We start from the raw sequence: 7,966 nt of genomic DNA on the forward strand, positions 1-7,966 counted from the left end.
AGTATTTTGATTCCTGATTTCCCCAAACCATATAGTGTTAAATTTTGAAGGAAATAAACGATTTGATTAATAGCGTCGAGAAACTAAATAAAAAAAATTCTGACTCAGAAAAAAAACATATCTCCCCCCCTTTTTTTTTATAAATTAAATGGTTGCTCTCTAAAATTTTGCGTCTGCATGCATTTTCACAGTCTTGTCCTTTTACTAGGCCATGTCCTTAAAACACAGGGATAGGAATTTTAGATTTTAACATAACAGGATTTGATTTGAAATTAAAAGCATTGTTAGTCTCAGAGACGGAATATTATAGACAGTCGTATATAATTTCTTTCTTTTTATGGACACACCCAATGCACTACAATACAATTACAGCACAAAGCCATTAATTGAAAGTTTATATCCATGAAATATAAAGTTCCGTTCAAATATTCTTATCGGACTATTTATCTAAGTTTGATTTACTAGCGATTAATTCATTTATTAAAGATAATATCTATCATACATGATACTTTCATTATCTTTCATTGTAGAGACAAGATTTCTATTCAGTCTGCGCATTGATTTCATGTTTATTGATCATAATAATCAAATTTGATTAACTATAAACGATGTACTGCCACGATTCTTCACTGGTGTTATAAATTGACTTACAACAACGTGTTTCTCTATAATTAAATCTTGAATTCTATATAATTAAATGCAGTTTTACGTAGTAAATCTCTCTGACACTTACCAACGTAATAATACCGGTTTGATTGCGGGGTTTTGTATATAATTTGATAATTGCATAACTGCATGACAAGACATTACTCAACATTGACCTTTTTGAACTTAACGGTCGTCTGCTCGGTAATTTTACCGATCGACTTTATATTCGGACATGACGAGCTATGCATCCAAAGCAGGATACAATTGTTCTGTTTACAGACAAGGTCTTGCTTCGTATTGCACTCATTTAATATCCACAGATTCGCATCGTCTGGTATACCAAAACTAATTTACAATTTAAGAACAGACAGAAAATACTGTCGCCTCTTATATAATGAAAATAAAACATCATCAACAGCAAGAGTTTGTCATTCACAAAAGATTACAGAATTAGATAGGTTTATTTACCAATATTTTAAAAAGTGGTTAATTGTAGAATACTAAGTATGCAAAAAGTCGAATAAAAAACAAGATAAAATTCTCAATTCCATGAACATATAATATATTGAAGAAATTAGGTATGTTGTGAATATAATTAGTATCCTTGAATATTACCTACCGATGCTACCTAGACTTGTAACGGGATTGGTTCTAACATAAGTATAAATTAAATCTACTGGTGCCACATGCATGTGGAGCACGATCTGCTTAATATCCATCCAGAGCACCCAAGATAACATCCAGTGTTTTTTTTCCGTGTTGCTACGTCTTTAATTCTCAGTTTTGTGTACTGTTGTTTTTAGCCGTTCCGTTGTTAGTTTATTTTCGACTTATGAGTTTGAATGTCCCTTTGGTATCCTTCGCCTCTCTTTCATCACTCTTGATGTTACACATTTTTAACTTAGCAAAATCGAAAACACCATGGAACTTTTACCATGTACAATCTTGGAGACAATACCAAGAAGAAAACATAACATAACCAACTCAAATGCACTGTTTTAGTACAGTTGCTTATAAATGGATTCAAATATTTGCAAAAGATAGAAATAAATCATCAAATCGGATACGTGATTTTAAAACATCTTACAATATAAAAAGAAGATGTGGTGTGATTGTCAATGAGACAACTCTCAATAAGAGACCAAATGCCATAGAAATTAATAATAGGTCACCACACAGCCTTCAACAATGAGCAAAGCCCATATTGCATAATCAGCTATATAACTTTAAGGTCCTGAATTGACAAATGTAAAACAATTTGAATGAGAAAACTAACGGTCTTATTTATGTATTTATAAAAAAACAATGCAATGTGAAGCTGTCTTGCCCTGATAGCAGGTTCCATGTATGTCTTCCAAAGATTTCACACTCAAAGACGTGACTGAACGGTACAGATATATGGTCACTGCTCTTAGTCTGCTACCGACCCACAGTTGAACCTTACAGGCGTGACTGAACGGTACAAAAATATGGTTACTGCTCTTAGTCTTCTACCGACCTCAAGTACAGTAGAACCTTTGTCACATTTAGGTATATGTACAGGTGTATAAACACGCATCCATATTTTTTTTAGAATTGGGACATACGGGCTAGTTGATACCATGTATTATAGAATGCAAAGCTCTCTACACATTACAGAAAAAATGCATCAACAAGGGATGAGCAGGTGGCCTTTTGAATGGGTCCAACAGAACAAATTTTCCCAAGGGGTGGTCCATATTTCCCGATCTTCAGCTGCCGACCAATATTACAGGACTTTCCTACTGTTTATATTGTTAATTTCTTTCCGACCTTAACCAAATTAAACATTTTACCGTGGATGAAAAGCAAACAGCAGCTAACCAACCATCCCAAGGAGTATTTAACTTATAACAAATGACGACTGATAATTAAATTGCGGAAACATGTAAATATTAACAAATTTTAACACCCAATTGAATATATTCAAATAAATGGGAACGAGGCATTAGTTAGAAATTTATTAAATAGAACCACATTTAAAATCTTCAAATATTAAATAATATAACACTCTAAAACATGCTTTTTTTCTATTTTTTTAATGTGTCTTCCTTCTTTCTTGGGAAGATTGTACAAAATTGGCAGTGGAAAAAAAACCCGCATATGATATCAAAGTTCAATTATCAATCGGCATCGATTGCTAAAACATTTCAAACAAGCTTTAGTGCTACGTGCACAATTGCAAATACAAGTTAAAATGTCCATCCACTTTGAATTGTCTGTTATAGAATTAGCATACATCTACTTTAAGTTCTATATCTTTTTTAAAATCAAAGAAAACATGAATTAGTCATTATCATACATTACTGCTTTTTCTAACCCATACATGCTCTTTGATGCCTCTTTTTTTCGCACGTTATCGTCTTCCGACTTTCATTGAATAAGATGAGGGTGAAAATTAAAAAATCTGATGTAATTTTTATAATTGATATTAATGGTAATCAAATTGGTTTCTGAAAAAAAGTGAACACATTTTTTATATGCAATTACATGTCTTTTTAACATGTTTTTCCTTTAACTTTTCATATCCTGTCATTCAAGTGGGCCTAGAAGGGGTTCTTCAATTATGTATTCTTTAGTATTTTAGCCATTTCTTTCTATTCTTATTTTTTCTGGTATTCTTTAATTGTTCTTCATTCATTTTGTATTTTTTGTACCTTTTTTCCATGTCTGTTCTTTATATCTTTTTACCTTTATTTTACAAGTTTTGTCAACAAGTCTCTATTTTATAAACCCAACCCAGACCCTCTCTAATACACCTCTTTGAAGCTGCCAGGCATTCAATAAATGTTCAAAGATGAAAATAATCAAAAGAAATGATATAAATAGAATTTAGAAAAAAAGGTAATTGTACTTCAGTTTTTGTTTCCTGTTGTTTTTCTTTCTCATTTTTTCTTAGTTACGGATTCCAAACTAAAGTACGGTTTCAGACATCACCAAAGATAAAAATATTGTTTAAATACGCACATCGTAGGCAAAGTTATAATCATTGATGGTTACTAATGTATAAAAGGGTAAACTCAGGTTGTCCGGAAGGGTCAAAAGCAGTTCTTCATCTTATGGCGTCAAGTTGGTTACCTATTCCCTATTCCCTATTCGTTTCCTATTCCCTATTCCCTATTCGTTGCCTATTCGTTACCTATTCCCTATTCCCTATTCGTTACCTATTCGTTACCTATTCCCTATTCCCTATTCGTTGCCTATTCGTTACCTATTCCCTATTCCCTATTCGTTACCTATTCCCTATTCCCTATTCGTTACCTATTCGTTACTTATGTGATTTTTAATATCCTTCCCCCTTTTTAATTATGGCATGGAATAGTTTAATATGGCTGCCGTTACCATGGAAACGGCACAATTGTGAAAAAAATGAGTTTTTGGTTTTTGGTGAACTGTTTGGATATGCTTCAACTCAGAATCATCATATTTTAAAACAATGTAGGTGCCCACTATATACAGGTGTTGGATGATTTTGGCGATCATTGGAACTACTATGTTGCCATGGAAACTACACCAAAATTTTCAAAATTCTAAAAATGCTCAAAACTTCATGAAACTTCACAGTAATGATGAGCAACATTGGAGTTGGAATTTCCAAAATAGGTCTTGTTACCATGGAAACAATGCAAAAAGGTCAAAAATTTCAAAAATAAGAATTTTCCGCAAACTGGATGAAACTTTACAGGAATGGTAACTGGCATAGGCAGAGTTGGATTTTGAAGTTAGAATTTTCAAAATGGCCGCCGTAACCATGGAAACAGCAAAAAATCAAAAATTCAAAATGTTCAAACTTAATGAAACTTTGCAAAAATGGTTGAGGTAAAATGATCTTTTTATGACTTATTTATATGTGTTTGTGCTCAACCGATCCTTTTACTTCATGTTCGATACACATTTGTTTCTTACTTGTTTTTTTATACGTTCTACCTTTTAACTGCTTTATGTCCGTATGTTTGAAGATGGATCTTGGTTCGACGGGATGAAATCACCGTGTTAGCGCTTGCTAAAAAACGAAGATGTGGTATGATTGCCAATGAGACAACACTCCACATTAGACCAAAATGACACATAAATTATCAACTATAGTTCACTGTACGGCCTTCAACAATGAGCATAGCCCAAACCGTGTAGTCACCTAAAAAGGCCCAGACATGACAACCTCATACAATTCAAACAACAAAACTGACGGCCGTATTTCATATACAAAAAAATAAACGGAAATATGTAACACAAAAACAAACGATAACTACTTAATTTCAGCCTCTTGTCTAGGGACAGGCACATACTTACATAATGTGGTAGAGTTAAACATGTAAGCAGGGTGTACATCGTTTCGGAGCATGCTATTACCTTGTGTAATTCGTTCCATCACTCGCTTATAATTCGCTTATAATACGTGTATCTTACGTTGCACCTTTTAAAACATGATTTTCAATTGTTTTGTTGTCTCTGGTGGAAGATTTGGGCTCTTAGAGGTGATATAACTCTATAAGTGCATTTGTATCCGTTCCAGCGGTCGGATAATACCCTGTTAAATATTCGTTACTAATTCGCTTTTAAAAAGTTTGTTGTACGTTGCACCTTTTAGAAAAGGATTTCCAATTGTGTTCATATCTCTGGTGGTAATAATGTGTTCTTATAGATGAAATACCCCTATAAGCGCATATGTACTCGTTCCAGCGATCGGTTAATACCCTGTTACCTATTCGTTACCTATTCACTTATAGTACGTTTGTTGTACGTTGCACCTTTTAGAAAAGGATTTTCAATTAAATTCATATCTCTGGTGGTAACAATGTGTTCTTAGAGATGAAATGACCCCATTAGAGCGCATGTACCCGTTCCAGCGCTCGGTAAATAACCTGTTACCTATTCGTTACTTATTCGCTTTTAATGCGCGGGGTATACGGTGCACCTTTAAATAAATCGTGTTTTAATTGTGTTCATGTCTGGTGGTAACAATGTGTTCTTAGAGATGAAATGACCCCATTAGAGCGCATGTACCCGTTTCAGCGCTCGGTAAATAACCTGTTACCTATTCGTTACTTATTCGCTTTTAATGCGCGGGGTATACGGTGCACCTTTAAATAAATCGTTTTTTAATTGTGTTCAGGTCTCTGGTGGTAAGAATGTGTTCTTAGAGATGAAATTACCATATTAGCGCGCATGTACCCGTTCCAGCGCTCGGTTAATACCCTGTTACCTATTCGTTACCTATTCGTTACCTATTCGCTTATAATACATTTGTTTATACGTTGCACCTGTTAGAAAAGGATTTTCAATTATGTCCATGTCTCAGGTGGTAACAATGTGTTCTTAGAGATGAAATTACCCTATTAGCGCTCATGTACCCGTTCCAGTGCTCGGTAAATAATCTTGTTACCTATTCGTTACCTACTCGCTTTTAATGCGCGGGGTATACGCTGCAACTTGAAATAAATCGTGTTTTAATTGTGTTCATGTCTGGTGGTAACAATGTGTTCTTAGAGATGAATGACCCCATTAGAGCGCATGTACCCGTTCCAGCGCTCGGAAAATAACCTGTTACCTATTCGTTACTTATTCGCTTTTAATGCGCGGGGTATACGGTGCACCTTTAAATAAATCGTTTTTTAATTGTGTTCAGGTCTCTGGTGGTAAGAATGTGTTCTTAGAGATGAAATTACCCTATTAGCGCGCATGTACCCGTTCCAGCGCTCGGTTAATACCCTGTTACCTATTCGTTACCTATTCGTTACCTATTCGCTTATAATACATTTTTTTATACGTTGCACCTGTTAGAAAAGGATTTTCAATTATGTCCAGGTCTCAGACGGTAACAATGTGTTCTTAGAGATGAAATGACCCCATTAGAGCGCATGTACCCGTTCCAGCGCTCGGTAAATAACCTGTTACCTATTCGTTACCTATTCGCTTTTAATGCGCGGGGTATACGGTGCACCTTGAAATAAATCGTTTTTTAATTGTGTTCAGGTCTCTGGTGGTAAGAATGTGTTCTTAGAGATGAAATGACCCTATTAGCGCGCATGTACCCGTTCCAGCGCTCGGTTAATACCCTGTTACCTATTCGTTACCTATTCGCTTATAATACATTTTTTTATACGTTTCACCTGTTAGAAAAGGATTTTCAATTATGTCCATGTCTCAGGTGGTAACAATGTGTTCTTAGAGATGAAATTACCCTATTAGCGCTCATGTACCCGTTCCAGTGCTCGGTAAATAATCTTGTTACCTATTCGTTACCTATTCGCTTTTAATGCGCGGGGTATACGCTGCAACTTGAAATAAATCGTGTTTTAATTGTGTTCATGTCTGGTGGTAACAATGTGTTCTTAGAGATGAATGACCCCATTAGAGCGCATGTACCCGTTCCAGCGCTCGGAAAATAACCTGTTACCTATTCGTTACTTATTCGCTTTTAATGCGCGGGGTATACGGTGCACCTTTAAATAAATCGTTTTTTAATTGTGTTCAGGTCTCTGGTGGTAAGAATGTGTTCTTAGAGATGAAATTACCCTATTAGCGCGCATGTACCCGTTCCAGCGCTCGGTTAATACCCTGTTACCTATTCGTTACCTATTCGTTACCTATTCGCTTATAATACATTTGTTTATACGTTGCACCTGTTAGAAAAGGATTTTCAATTATGTCCATGTCTCAGGTGGTAACAATGTGTTCTTAGAGATGAAATTACCCTATTAGCGCTCATGTACCCGTTCCAGTGCTCGGTAAATAATCTTGTTACCTATTCGTTACCTACTCGCTTTTAATGCGCGGGGTATACGCTGCAACTTGAAATAAATCGTGTTTTAATTGTGTTCATGTCTGGTGGTAACAATGTGTTCTTAGAGATGAATGACCCCATTAGAGCGCATGTACCCGTTCCAGCGCTCGGAAAATAACCTGTTACCTATTCGTTACTTATTCGCTTTTAATGCGCGGGGTATACGGTGCACCTTTAAATAAATCGTTTTTTAATTGTGTTCAGGTCTCTGGTGGTAAGAATGTGTTCTTAGAGATGAAATTACCCTATTAGCGCGCATGTACCCGTTCCAGCGCTCGGTTAATACCCTGTTACCTATTCGTTACCTATTCGTTACCTATTCGCTTATAATACATTTTTTTATACGTTGCACCTGTTAGAAAAGGATTTTCAATTATGTCCAGGTCTCAGACGGTAACAATGTGTTCTTAGAGATGAAATGACCCCATTAGAGCGCATGTACCCGTTCCAGCGCTCGGTAAATAACCTGTTACCTATTCGTTACCTATTCGCTTTTAATGCGCGGGGTATACGGTG

The sequence above is a fragment of the Mytilus galloprovincialis genome, chromosome 13, assembly GCF_965363235.1.
Source record: "Mytilus galloprovincialis chromosome 13, xbMytGall1.hap1.1, whole genome shotgun sequence".
Taxonomy (NCBI): domain Eukaryota; kingdom Metazoa; phylum Mollusca; class Bivalvia; order Mytilida; family Mytilidae; genus Mytilus; species Mytilus galloprovincialis.